This window comes from Lactuca saligna, chromosome 4, assembly GCF_052625555.1.
Source record: "Lactuca saligna cultivar CGN05327 chromosome 4, ASM5262555v1, whole genome shotgun sequence".
Lineage (NCBI taxonomy): Eukaryota > Viridiplantae > Streptophyta > Magnoliopsida > Asterales > Asteraceae > Lactuca > Lactuca saligna.
Window position 1 is genome coordinate 322712514 of NC_136420.1, and position 15480 is coordinate 322727993.

A 15480-nucleotide genomic window follows, 5' to 3' on the forward strand; every position below is an offset into this window, starting at 1 on the left:
TCGGCTCAAGTGCTCTACGCTAGCTAGACCGGAGTCATAAGCCGTAATGCATTTTTATGCCCCGCGTAACCGAAGTACGCCCCGCGTAACGCGTACGCCCAGCGTACTCCGGTGGTACGCCCCGTGTACGTGAGCCTACAACACTATAAATAGATGGTTTGAGCTACGGGTTTTTGCACAATTTCTCAAACTCCCAATCACCCTCTCATACTTTCAAGCCCCAGAGACCATCCCGACGCCCTCGGTTTCCGTACCCGAGCCCCCGACGAATGATCTACGCTACCGAGATCCCCGAAGAGCCCGAAGGCGCAGATTTCCGCGGTCGAAGTTCTGCTCAACTCTAGCCTCTCTCTCTTCAAACCAAACGAGTGAGTTCATACCCCTATCTTTCAATTCTTTTCATGTTTAAGGGGGGGGGGGGGGGAATACAAGTACATTACAAGTCAAAGTATCATTTTATAAACATAACTGTAATATCTATCTTATAGAATATCGATACAAACATCTTTATGTATAAAGGGCTAGTACATCACCAAATTATTTTCACCAGATAGAACATACTTTCTGAAAAACTATAATGGGTATAGTTAGTAGGTCAATCGTACATTTTACATATACATCTTGAAAAACGAAATACTTTCAAAAGAAGTAAAGTCAGTCTTATTGTAAATCTATTTATACTAAGCAATGTGAGATATTCAAACTTCAACGTACTCTTATGTATGCATTTCAAGCCCTGTATTATATACTATAATCTCTTAGAGGGAGAGCGTGATACTTGTGTATAGATCTATACGGGATTGACAACCCTGAACCTAAATTGTTAGCTACAGTTAGACCGGAAGGTCTGGGGTGACAAATGTCATAACACTACAACACCTGAAGAATGTTGTTACAAGCAGTCAGTGTCAATAGCATGGTTATAAAACTCACATGAAAGAATAAAAACAAGCTTGATTTACGAGATTCATATATGCATTCAGTTTTCTACACTATTTTGAGCACAAAGATTACCTTTATCATTCAAGAACAAAAAATACTAACGCACTCCAACTTTGAGAACTTATCAAACTATTTATAGGAAATATTGGATTTTCTGAAAACTTCGTTCATTGATTCGCTACCAAAAGGACATACTTTTTCCATACAAAACACTCATGAACTCACCAACTTAATTGTTGACACTTTTTCGAAACCACTTGTATGTCTCAGGGAATCAGTAATACAAGTAACCACCAACTTTTGAAGAAGGAACGGTAAGGAAGTTTATTATTAAACATTTACATCATCATATTGTAATATTCTTTTGGAAATATGTATAACGCAACAATATACATTTTTATTATATATATGATGGTTGTGTACTTTCTTTACGATATTCAATTGTTATGGTACTACGTGAAGTCATCCACCCCCGAATGTTTCCACCATTCTGATTTTGGGGGTGTGACAGATTGGTATCAGAGCATTGTTTATAGTGAACTAAGTATATCGAACCACATAAGATATACAAACTATAAATGCAACGGGAACCAAAAAACCTCTGACAAAACATTTTCATAAAAATATATCTTCTTTTAAAATATATACATTTTTACTCGCATGTATCAGTCTCGTATCATGACGAGTTTTCTAAAAAGTATTAGGGCAAGTTGCGACACTACGATTGGGCCTCGGGGTATGTAATCAAATCAAGAATAAATATAGCCTGATCAACTATATTTATCCTGGATTTGAACAATGTACGTCGAGGAATGGTCGTAGTGGACAACAAGCCAAAAACTTATAAAAATTATTTTAGATTCGCTAATTTGAAATACTAAAAGACTATTGTTATAAATAATAGTACAATGAAAAACTTGCACTCCGTAAGATATATTTAAACGTAGGATGTCGTTAATTAGAAATTTCTTTTCTTATAAAATTCTCATACCTCTATCCTAGTACAGACAAATGGCCAGATTTCCTTTACCGGGAGACCCCTACTACCCAAACCAAGGCAACGGTGGCTGGATAGAAGAAGACCCGGATGAAATCGAGGAGGAAGTCGAAGAAGAATTCGAAGTCGAAGAGCAATTCGAAATCGACGAGGAGGTCGATGAAATTACTAGTAGAACAGACTCCGATCCGGAAGTGATCGACCCTCCTACTCCTCATCCTCCCGAAGTCAGACCATATCACCCAGGACCCATCCCCATCTGGGGAAGCCATCTCTACTACTGGAGCCGCCAACTAGGTGTACACCCTCCTTTCGGCATGTGTCGAGATTTTTACAATGTCAGTGGGGGAGGCTCAGCTGATCGAGAACTTCCTGTTATTGTGGGCACTATCGCTACCCAGAACTACCATGCGGACCAGCAAGCAGCCAGAGTTCGCGAGATGAATGATGCAACTCAGGGTAACGCCGCAGACATCCGTCGCCTGGAAGGACTACACGAAAATACCCAAATCTACACAGGGACGCTTCAGAATCAAATGGTGAACGCAGTAACAGAAATAAGAGAGATGAAGGAGCAACAAGCCGATCTTGAAAGGCGCCTGATGGGAGTCAAGCAGTCGGATGCCGAATCTAGCTCCAAACGTGCAACACACCGCAAGTAGAACTTGCTCAGCTTCAATAATTTTGATATAGAATAGGACCTCGGATAAAGTTTTTCCATTATTTCCTTTGTATCTGTAAACGGGGACCTCTAGATAGGTCAAATTTTCCTAAAACTAGAAACATAATGTAACACACCTTAGGTGTGACATATATATAAATATGAAGTACTTCTTTATATACCTCTCGAAACTTAGGGGATTAACTAAATTGGTGTACCTACTTTGAAACCAAAAACTAAAGTCAAAACAAATTACAAGATACAACTAACCCTCTAGTACATGATTGTCAAAACTTTAGCAACTTATAGTATTCATTCTTATTTTCTCTACCAGAACATGCCTCCTCGTAGATTAGCACGCAGAAACTCAACTCCAGCACCACCTCCACCACCCCCTCCAACTATGGATGCAGCTATGTTCCAAACTGCTGTAACAACCGCTGTAACCGCGGCGATGGCTCAAATGAGCAACAATGGGTCAGGAGGAGGAATAAACAGCTTTACAAATGGCCCAAGCAAAGGCCGTTCCGGGGTATGCACTTACAAAGACTTCACCAACGGAAAACCTATCCCCTTTTATGGGACTGGGGGAGTATTGGCTCTATCCCAATGGATAGAGAAAACAGAAGCCGTATTCAAAATTTGCGCATGCCCTGAAGAGAGCAAAGTAAAATTTGCTGCTTTTACTTTCGCTGAACGCGCACTGACGTGGTGGAACGGCCACATCAAGACACTAACCCTAGTGGTGGCGAACTCCATGGGTTGGGAAAACCTGAAACGAATGCTCCTACGAGAATACTGCCCAAGAGGCGAGATTCAGAAGCTTGAACAGGAACTGTGGGGCCTTTTGATGGTAGGCTCGGACATCGCAGGCTACACCAACAGATTCAGTGGTTTGATAACACTTTTCCTAGGGATGTTGATTCTAGAAAGCCAAAAAGTGGAGAGGTACATCTAGGGACTATCACCCCAACTTCGAGGAAGTGTGTTAGCTTCCAAACCCATGACCTTCGACAGCGCCAAGGAACTGGCGCAATCTCTCGTTGATCATGGCGTATGCCAAGGAGTCACGGCTATCGTAGCTGAAACAACAAAAGGGAACAACAACAACGATAACAATGCCAACAACAACAGCAAGAAGAAATTCTGGAACAAGAGGAAGGGGAAAACCTCACAAGAACCTTCAAAGAAACAAATGGTGGCGGTTCATGCTGCTACTGCTTCCACCACAACTCCTACTATCCCAGCGCCAACAAAACAATATGCGGGGAACCTGCCCAAGTGCAGCAAATGCAACTACCATCACCACGGTAATTGCTGCAAGATGCACTGTAAGAACTGCGACAGGAAAGGGCACACTGCCTGTTTCTGTAAAGCACCCGCGCGACCAGTCACTCAAGTTCCTGGCACTGGGATAAGCCAAGCATGTTATGGGTGTGGAGAAATTGGGCACTTCAAGAAGGATTGCCCCAAGACAAGGAATGTTGGCGGTGTTGGGAGAGTGTTGGCGATAGGTCAAAATGAAGCAATAACTGATCCAACAGTGGTTACGGGTACATTTCTCCTCGACAACATTTATTCATGCATACTCTTTGACTGCGGTGCGGAGAGAAGTTTTGTGAGTCATAAATTTAAACACCTACTTAACCAAAGACCCCAACCACTCAATAAAATATTCATTGTAGAAATGGCTAATGGTAAAACGGTAAGCACAACTGATGTGTACGTAGGGTGCACATTAAATTTAAACGAACACTTATTTCAAATCAACCTTATGCCCATTTCGATAAGAAGTTTTGATGTAATCATCGGTATGGACTGGCTGAGTCTTCACCATGCCGATATTCTTTGCCACGAAAAAGCCGTTTGTCTCAATATGCCCAACGGTGAAACTCTTATCATATATGGAGACAAACTTAGTTCAAATTTGCAAATCATCTCCTGTGTTAAAGCACGGAAATATCTTCGCAAGGAATACCATGCCTTTCTATCCCACGTAGTAGACCAGAAACAAGAACCAAAGAACATTAAAGACATTCCGGAAGTCTGCAACTTCCCAGACATTTTCCCAGAAGATCTTCCAGCAATTCCACCAAAACGCCAAGTCGAGTTCAGAATTGACTTAATCCCCAGAGCTACTCCAGTAGCAAGGTCGCCTTACCGTTTACCCCCAGCCGAGATGCAGGAACTGTCCAGTCAATTAAACAAGCTGCTAAGCAAGGGCTTCATCAAACCGAGCTTCTCACCATGGGGAGCACTGGTCCTATTCGTGAAAAAGAAGGACGGATCTTTTCGCATGTGCATCAATTACCAGGAGCTGAACAAACTCACAATCAAGAACCGATATCCCCTTCCACACATAGACGATCTATTCGACCAACTACAGGGAGCGAGCTACTTCTCAAAGATCGACCTAAGATCTGGTTATCACCAATTGCGAGTACTGGAAGGAGACATCCCCAAAACGACTTTCCGAACACGCTATGGTCACTACGAGTTTGTAGTAATGCCCTTCGGATTGACAAATGCTCCAGCGGTGTTCATGGACTTGATGAACCGAGTATGTCGTCCCTTCCTGGATAAATTCGTGATCATGTTCATAGATGATATACTCATCTATTCTAGAAGCCAGGAAGAACATAGCCAACACCTCCGCCAAGTTTTGGAAACACTGAGGGCAGAGAAGCTATACGTAAAATTTTCAAAGTGCGAATTTTGGATTCGGGAGGTGGATTTCCTAGGACACGTAGTTAGCGGGGTGGGGATACACGTGGATCCTTCGAAGATCAAGGAAATAGAGAGTTGGACGACTGCAAGAACCCCTACAGAAATCCGACAATTTTTGGGACTCGCCGGGTAAAACCGAAGGTTCATACAAAATTTCTCCAAGATTGCCAATCCATTCACCACCCTAAATTAGAAGAGTGTGACCTTCTACTGGGGAGAAAAACAAGACACCGCGTTTCAAACACTAAAGCGAGCATTATGTAATGCGCCTATTCTAACCTTGCCAGAAGGAACGGAGGACTTCGTGGTCTATTGCAATGCATCAAACTAAGGACTCGGGTGTGACCTGGTGCAACAAGGGAAGGTCATCGCCTACGCCTTAAGGCAACTAAAGACGCACGAAGTGAACTACACAATGCACGATCTTGAGCTAGGAGCAGTCGTCTTCGCTCTAAAGTGTAACGCCCGGGTTTTCAGGGCTAAGCATTTTTGTCAATGTAATAGTCTAGGTCAACTATTGTAACTCTTTTTGAAGTAATAAATATGAAATATTTGAGTATTATGTGAATTATGTGTGTTTATGTGTTTATTATTTAATTATAAATGTATAATTAATAAAGAATAAAAATGAGCGTCAAAATTAAAGTGTGAGATAATCCCGATATCTCTACATAAAGTTGTAGAATATGTCTCAAGGTTTCCGTACATATAAAGAATACCGAAATCCGAGCTATAACGAAGAAGTTATGGCCCGCCGAAGTTTTACGACAAAACCGGCACGATACCGGGAGACGTAAATAGTGAATTTACGATAGAAGACTTTTTAGCCTTAGCAATCTAAACAAAAGTCGTAGAATATGTTAAACTAAGAACATCAATAAAAAGAACGCCCAAATCTGACTTCGTATGAAGAAGTTATGATTTTTCTAAGATTCGGCTTAGCAGTGCACGGCCTGAAACTCGAATTTTAGTTCGAGCGGTTTTTGGCTTACGCAACATAAATGAGAGTTGAAGATCTCATTAATAGGAAATCAACGGTAAAAAGACAGACAAAAACAGAGTCCGTATGTAGAAGTTATTAATTTTACGCAGACGTTTAACAGTATAATCTCCTTGTACTGTTAAATTTAAGATCGGTCGAGAATTAGCTGACGGTGTCAAAATGAAAGTTGTAGATCTTATTATTACCTACGCGTGGATATAAAGAACGTCAAAAACGGAGGTCGTATGTGAAAGTTACGGATTTTAGAAGTCGGAAGTGTGCTGTGCGAAAATGGGTGATGTGGCACAATCTTGGCCATTGCTTTCTCCCCAAGGCTTGCCACCAGATGGTGACATGTGGCACCAAGTTCAGCCACATTTCACCCTATAAATACCACCTCTCCCACCCTCATTTTCTTCACACCTTTCCCATTCTTTCTTCTCTTTACTCTCTCTCTCTCTCTCTAGAACCTCTCTCTAGCCCCGAAATCCCCCGAAAAGCCTAGGGAACCTCCCTAGCACGAGGCGGAAGCCCCGGAGTGCTCGAAGGCTCCGAGAAGAAGAGCTTTTCGGCTCGGGAACGCTGCTCCAAGCAAAGCCCGGTTTTCTATAAAACCCGCTGTAAGTGAGCTACGCCTACGCTATTTTTAATATAACTTTTATTTAATTATAGTAACGTTATTAGGAACTTATAATAAATACTTGGGCTATTATTATGGGTTATATAAGTATTTTTTTTGACGCTTATATAATAATAATAATAATAGCTAGACTATTAATTAGTCTCGACGAATAATAAACTAAACTCTAGTGGTAATAATACTAGGTTTCGTCGAAGAAAAATTCTTTTTAAGAAGCGAAGCGCTGTCTGAGTTCGGAATCACCACCTTTTCCGGTGAGTGCATAGTTACCTTCAACTTACACATAGATATGAAGTATTTTATATAAATTACGTGCTATGTGTGCATATTATCTGAATACTTGCTATCTATGCTAGATGAACGTTGTTATACATGTTTTCAATGATTTAAACTGTATATGTATTTTATATCTACGAAAATGTTGGGGTAAAACATGGGTAGATGTAATAGGTGATGTGTGATAAAATGATGAGAGGCCTCGATGTTGTTGTTGTTGATCCAGTCATCTAGCGGAGTATAGATGACGACCACGGACTCTTCTAGACAGTCCAGTGGAACGCTAGCAGGCTCGCAACCTGTAGGTGTTGTGAACGATGTGTTCACCGGTGTACTCCATCCCCCACATGGTTGCCTATTAGGACATTTATTGCTGAGGAATCCCCTTAGCAGTAGTGTTCGTCCCGATGATGATCCTTAGGCTAGGTCCCTTATGATAGGTGTTTAGGGACGTAAAGTGAGGATAACGGGAACGGGTAATCGGGTTATTGTTGATTGATGAAATTAATAAACTTATTTATTGTGGGTTGAAAACCCTATGTGCTCACCAGGCTCCCAAGCCTGACCCACTCAGCTTTATGCATTACAGGTAATGGCGCATGAGCATAGGTGTGATGTTTTGGACGAGGGATTACGGATATAGGCCTGTAGATATGAAATAATGTAGTAAGGCTTATATTGTACTGTTTATACTTTTGATCTGTACGAACATGACATCCCGAGTCTTTTAATGAAATACATTTCCATGGAAATGCTTTTGATAAATCTTTATCATATTATTGTTTTGGGACAAATTCCGCAACCCTTTTATTAAAAGATAACTCTGATTTTGAAATAAAGTATAAACAAAACCGGTCTTTTCTGGCCGTGATTTTGGGGATGTCACAGTTGGTATCAGAACATTAGTTTAAGCGAACTAGGAATTTGTAGGATTTCTAGACTTAAACTTAGAATGCTAAGCGATGATTGTGAGGTGTGAGTACTAGCTTATTTTAGGAATTGTGCCTAAAATGCTTTTATGTGCTAAATGCTTTATGCATGATATGCCGTTATTTTGTTCGGATCTATGGTCTGTTGCCGACCGGATCTGGAAACCTTATGTGTTTAGGATTCTAAATGTACGACTACGATATTAGAACTAGCATGTAAACGTTTCGGAGTGATAAGGACGATTTAAAACGTCTCTCCTAAATAAAGATCTGAATTCACCTTATTCGGTGTATGGATCAAGATGGTAAGGACCCGTAGCGGAAACGTAAACGCAAATGGGAACGGACACCAACCCCCCGTGATCGAGCAAATACCAGTTGTGGAAGCCGCTGCCGGACCAATAACGATGGCCGGAGTGCAAGCGATGATCCAGGCAATGTTGGATCGTCAAATGGAGGAAACCAGGTGTTTGCTCCAGCAAAATCGAGAGGAAGCGACTATTCAGCTCGAACAGCCCGAGTTGAACGAAGGGCAGACTGAAGAAGGAAACTACAGTGGGACTATTGGTCAAGCCAACCCACCGATAGTTAGGCAAAACCACCAGGATGGAGGAAATGATGGACGTGGATGCAAATACAAGGATTTCATGGCATCCAAGCCACCGAGTCTATCCGGAAGCCCGACGCCGGTGGAAGTCATGAACTGGATCTCTGAGATGGAGACAATGTTTGAGAGTTGCGAGTGTAGCAATAGGCAGAAGACTGCTCTTGCAGTTCCTCTATTGAAATCTGGAGTACTAAGCTGGTGGAAGCTACTAGCTGATTCAATGCCCAAAGGTGAAGCAAGCAAGATGTCGTGGGAGGATTTTCTGGTACAGTTAAAGATGCAATACTGCTCTGAGCAGGATCTTCTGGAGATCAACAACGAATTCCAGAGTCTGAAGAAGGGGAGGATGAGCGTTACTGAATACGCTGCAAGCTTTACTGAGAAAATGAAGCTTGTTCCTCACCTCGTCCCAACTGAACTCTCCAAGGTTAACAAATTTGCCCTCGGATTACCAGCGGACTTCGGTCCAATGGTCAAGCAAACTACCACTCTGAAAGCTGCCATCTGGGCTGCTAAGAATGTGGAGACCCAGATACGAGAAAAGGGTCTGGAGAGAGTGGAAGTGGGAGAGAAACGGAAATTTGATGGATCCTCGAGGTCCGGTAAGAAAGGAAGATTCTCGAAGTCTGGTTCGAGAGGAGGAGGATCAGAAGCAAAGTGGTGTGACAAGTGCAAGAAGAAGCACTTTGGGAAGTGTGATGGAGGAGTCACTTGTTACAAATGCGGAAAGCCTGGGCACTATGCCAACGAATGCACCCTCAACCAGAAGGCCTGTTATGGGTGTTATGAAGAATGGCACATTTTGAAGGACTGCCCGAAGAAGAAGGAGGCAGGAAGACCCAACATACCACCAAAGCCGAAGGCGAGAGCCTTCCAGATGACGCTCGAGGCTGCAAAGGAGGCAGCAGACGTCGCTTCAGGTACCTTTCTTGTAAATGGTTTACCTGCAAATATACTATTTGATTCCGGAGCCAATTACTCCTTTGTATCGCATAAATTTGGTGGAAGATTAGCATTGCCTGTAGAAAAACTAGATAATGCCCTGATTGTAGAAGTTGCCAGTGGCAAATTCGTACCTGTTAGTAATCGTATTAGGAACATCGTCATTAACCTAAACGGAAACGAATTCCATGAGGAACTATTACCCATAGAGTTAAACGGTTTCGACATCGTTTTGGGTATGGATTGGCTTAGCGCCAACGATGCCGAGATATTATGCCGAAAGAAGATAGTTAGGATAAACCCACCCGGAAAGGAATCATTTATGGTGTACGGGGACAAACGCAGAGTGAATTCTGGAATCATCTCCTTGATGAAAGCCAGAAAATGTTTGTCCAAAGGATGTGCATCATACTTGGCATTCGTAATCGATGCTAAGAAGGAAAAGAAAGAGGTGCAGAATATACCGGTTGTGTGCGATTATCCGGAAGTCTTTCCCGAAGATCTTCCCGGATTACCACCTGATAGGCAGGTAGAATTTCGTATAGACTTATTACCAGGAACAACACCGATAGCAAAGGCACCTTACCGATTAGCACCGACGGAGATGAAGGAGATCATGACGCAACTTCAGGAGCTGTTGGACAGCGGTTTCATTCGACCTAGTTCATCACCCTGGGGAGCTCCGGTGTTATTCGTGAAGAAGAAGGACGGAAGCATGAGGATGTGCATAGACTACCGAGAGCTGAATAAGGCAACGGTGAAGAACAAGTATCCATTGCCGAGGATTGATGACCTATTCGATCAGCTGCATGGTTCAAGCTACTTCTCAAAGATCGATCTTAGGTCAGGATATCATCAGCTGAAAGTGAGAGAGCAGGATATTGAGAAGACTGCATTCAGAACAAGATATGGACACTACGAGTTCTTGGTTATGTCATTCGGACTAACCAATGCTCCCGCAACATTCATGGATTTGATGAACAGGGTTTGTAAACCATTCCTCGATAAATCCGTGATAGTGTTCATCGACGACATTATCATATACTCGAAAAGCCAGGAGGAGCACGACAAGCATCTACGAGAAGTGTTGGAGGTGTTAAAGAAGGAGAAGCTTTTTGCAAAGTTCTCCAAATGCGACTTTTGGATACGGGAAGTCCAATTCTTGGGTCATGTTGTTAACCAAGAGGGAATAATGGTTGATCCCGCCAAGATCGAGGCTGTAATGAAGTGGGAACGTCCGAAGAATCCCACGGAGATTCGAAGCTTTCTAGGATTAGCCGGATATTACCGACGATTTATCCAAGGCTTTTCTTCGATAGCTGCTCCATTAACAGCTTTGACCCATAAAGGAGCTACGTATACATGGAGTGAGAAACACGATGAGGCGTTCGAGAAGCTAAAGAAGAAGTTATGTGAAGCGCCGATACTTTCTCTACCCGATGGAGTCGAAGATTTCGCAGTTTATAGTGATGCATCTGGAGTCGGGTTAGGTTGTGTTCTGACCCAAAGAGAAAAGGTGATAGCATACGCATCTCGACAATTGAAAGAGCACGAAAAGAACTACCCCACTCATGATCTGGAGTTGGCAGCGGTAGTATTCGCCTTAAAGATATGGAGGCATTACCTCTACGGCACGAAGTGCAAGCTCTTCACTGATCATAAGAGTCTCCAATATCTCTTTAATCAGAAGGAGTTGAACATGAGGCAACGACGCTGGCTAGAACTTCTCAAGGACTACGACTGTGAGATACTTTACCACCCAGGTAAAGCAAATATTGTTGCTGATGCTCTCAGTCGGAAAGTCAATCTTGAAAGAAGAAGGCCGAGAGCGTTAAGAATTGAAGTCGTCTCGACGATTGTGGAAAGTATCAGGAAAGCTCAAGAAGAAGCCTTAGAAAAGAATGACCGAAAGGAAGAACGTTTGGGAAAAACGTTAGTGTTCGGTACGAACAGTCGAGGACTGAAGGTATTCCAAGATCGAATTTGGGTACCTAAGACGGGAGGAATAAGAGATCTTCTAATGGAAGAAGCACACAAGACCATGTACTCGATTCATCCCGGTAGCACTAAAATGTATAGGGACCTAAAACCCTACTACTGGTGGCCGACGATGAAGCTCGATGTTGCGAAGTATGTGGCTGAGTGCGTAACATGTGCGAGGGTTAAGGCACAACATCAAAAACCGTATGGGAGTTTAGAACCCTTACCTGTACCCATGGGTAAATGGGAAGACATCACCATGGATTTTGTGACTAAACTGCCCAGAACGAAGAATGGTCACGACATGATTTGGGTAGTCGTGGATCGTTTCACCAAGTGTGCACACTTCATAGCAGCCAACGAGAAGTGGTCTATGGATAAGCTCGCAAATGCTTACGTGAAGGAAATTGTAAGACTTCACCGTGTCCCTCTTACTATTGTGTCAGATCGTGATAGTCGTTTCACATCGAGGTTTTGGAGGAGTCTACAAGAGGAGTTGGGTACAAAGTTGTGTTTGAGTACTGCTTACCATCCGCAAACTGATGGTCAGAGTGAAAGAACGATTCAGACGTTGGAAGATATGCTGAGAGCATGTACCCTCGAATTCCAAGGGAATTGGGACGAGCACTTACCTCTGGTAGAATTTTCCTACAACAATAGTTTTCACTCGAGCATCAAGATGGCTCCTTATCAAGCCTTGTATGGGCAGAAGTGTCGTACGCCGTCTTGTTGGCTTGAAGCCGGAGAGAAGCAGTTTATGGGCCCCGAGATAGTCCATGAGACTGTTGAGAAATTGAAGGTGATTAGGGAAAGAATGTTAGCAGCTCAGGATCGTCAGAAGAGCTATGCCGACAAGAAAAGACGACCGATAAACTTCGAAGTTGGGGATTCCGTTTTACTTAAAGTCTCACCGTGGAAGGGACTTATACGATTTGGGAAATGAGGAAAGTTGAGTCCAAGGTTTATTGGACCATTCAAAGTTCTTCAGAGGATTGGGAACCAAGCTTACAAGCTGGAATTGCCCGAAGAACTCAATGGTATTCATAACACCTTCCATGTGTGTTATTTGAGGAAATTCATGGGAGATGTTCCCGACATAATTCCAATCTCGGAATTAAGGATGGATGAGAATAAAAGGCTGATCGAAGAGCCTGAGGCAATTATTGACCGTAAGACTAAGAAGTTACGACGCAAGATGGTCGACTTGGTGCTAGTCCGATGGAAACATTCGAATGGGCCGAATCTCACTTGGGAAACAGAGGATGACATGATGAGTCGCTATCCACATCTGTTTGCTGATGCATGATTCCGGGACGGAATCATCCTAAGGGGGTGAGAATTGTAACGCCCGGGTTTTCAGGGCTAAGCATTTTTGTCAATGTAATAGTCTAGGTCAACTATTGTAACTCTTTTTGAAGTAATAAATATGAAATATTTGAGTATTATGTGAATTATGTGTGTTTATGTGTTTATTATTTAATTATAAATGTATAATTAATAAAGAATAAAAATGAGCGTCAAAATTAAAGTGTGAGATAATCCCGATATCTCTACATAAAGTTGTAGAATATGTCTCAAGGTTTCCGTACATATAAAGAATACCGAAATCCGAGCTATAACGAAGAAGTTATGGCCCGCCGAAGTTTTACGACAAAACCGGCACGATACCGGGAGACGTAAATAGTGAATTTACGATAGAAGACTTTTTAGCCTTAGCAATCTAAACAAAAGTCGTAGAATATGTTAAACTAAGAACATCAATAAAAAGAACGCCCAAATCTGACTTCGTATGAAGAAGTTATGATTTTTCTAAGATTCGGCTTAGCAGTGCACGGCCTGAAACTCGAATTTTAGTTCGAGCGGTTTTTGGCTTACGCAACATAAATGAGAGTTGAAGATCTCATTAATAGGAAATCAACGGTAAAAAGACAGACAAAAACAGAGTCCGTATGTAGAAGTTATTAATTTTACGCAGACGTTTAACAGTATAATCTCCTTGTACTGTTAAATTTAAGATCGGTCGAGAATTAGCTGACGGTGTCAAAATGAAAGTTGTAGATCTTATTATTACCTACGCGTGGATATAAAGAACGTCAAAAACGGAGGTCGTATGTGAAAGTTACGGATTTTAGAAGTCGGAAGTGTGCTGTGCGAAAATGGGTGATGTGGCACAATCTTGGCCATTGCTTTCTCCCCAAGGCTTGCCACCAGATGGTGACATGTGGCACCAAGTTCAGCCACATTTCACCCTATAAATACCACCTCTCCCACCCTCATTTTCTTCACACCTTTCCCATTCTTTCTTCTCTTTACTCTCTCTCTCTCTCTCTAGAACCTCTCTCTAGCCCCGAAATCCCCCGAAAAGCCTAGGGAACCTCCCTAGCACGAGGCGGAAGCCCCGGAGTGCTCGAAGGCTCCGAGAAGAAGAGCTTTTCGGCTCGGGAACGCTGCTCCAAGCAAAGCCCGGTTTTCTATAAAACCCGCTGTAAGTGAGCTACGCCTACGCTATTTTTAATATAACTTTTATTTAATTATAGTAACGTTATTAGGAACTTATAATAAATACTTGGGCTATTATTATGGGTTATATAAGTATTTTTTTTGACGCTTATATAATAATAATAATAATAGCTAGACTATTAATTAGTCTCGACGAATAATAAACTAAACTCTAGTGGTAATAATACTAGGTTTCGTCGAAGAAAAATTCTTTTTAAGAAGCGAAGCGCTGTCTGAGTTCGGAATCACCACCTTTTCCGGTGAGTGCATAGTTACCTTCAACTTACACATAGATATGAAGTATTTTATATAAATTACGTGCTATGTGTGCATATTATCTGAATACTTGCTATCTATGCTAGATGAACGTTGTTATACATGTTTTCAATGATTTAAACTGTATATGTATTTTATATCTACGAAAATGTTGGGGTAAAACATGGGTAGATGTAATAGGTGATGTGTGATAAAATGATGAGAGGCCTCGATGTTGTTGTTGTTGATCCAGTCATCTAGCGGAGTATAGATGACGACCACGGACTCTTCTAGACAGTCCAGTGGAACGCTAGCAGGCTCGCAACCTGTAGGTGTTGTGAACGATGTGTTCACCGGTGTACTCCATCCCCCACATGGTTGCCTATTAGGACATTTATTGCTGAGGAATCCCCTTAGCAGTAGTGTTCGTCCCGATGATGATCCTTAGGCTAGGTCCCTTATGATAGGTGTTTAGGGACGTAAAGTGAGGATAACGGGAACGGGTAATCGGGTTATTGTTGATTGATGAAATTAATAAACTTATTTATTGTGGGTTGAAAACCCTATGTGCTCACCAGGCTCCCAAGCCTGACCCACTCAGCTTTATGCATTACAGGTAATGGCGCATGAGCATAGGTGTGATGTTTTGGACGAGGGATTACGGATATAGGCCTGTAGATATGAAATAATGTAGTAAGGCTTATATTGTACTGTTTATACTTTTGATCTGTACGAACATGACATCCCGAGTCTTTTAATGAAATACATTTCCATGGAAATGCTTTTGATAAATCTTTATCATATTATTGTTTTGGGACAAATTCCGCAACCCTTTTATTAAAAGATAACTCTGATTTTGAAATAAAGTATAAACAAAACCGGTCTTTTCTGGCCGTGATTTTGGGGATGTCACATAAAGATATGGAGACACTACCTCTACGGCACGAAATGTACGATCTTCACCGACCATAAAAGCCTACAACATATCCTCAACCAGAAAGAACTCAACATGAGACAAAGACGGTGGCTAGAACTACTAAATG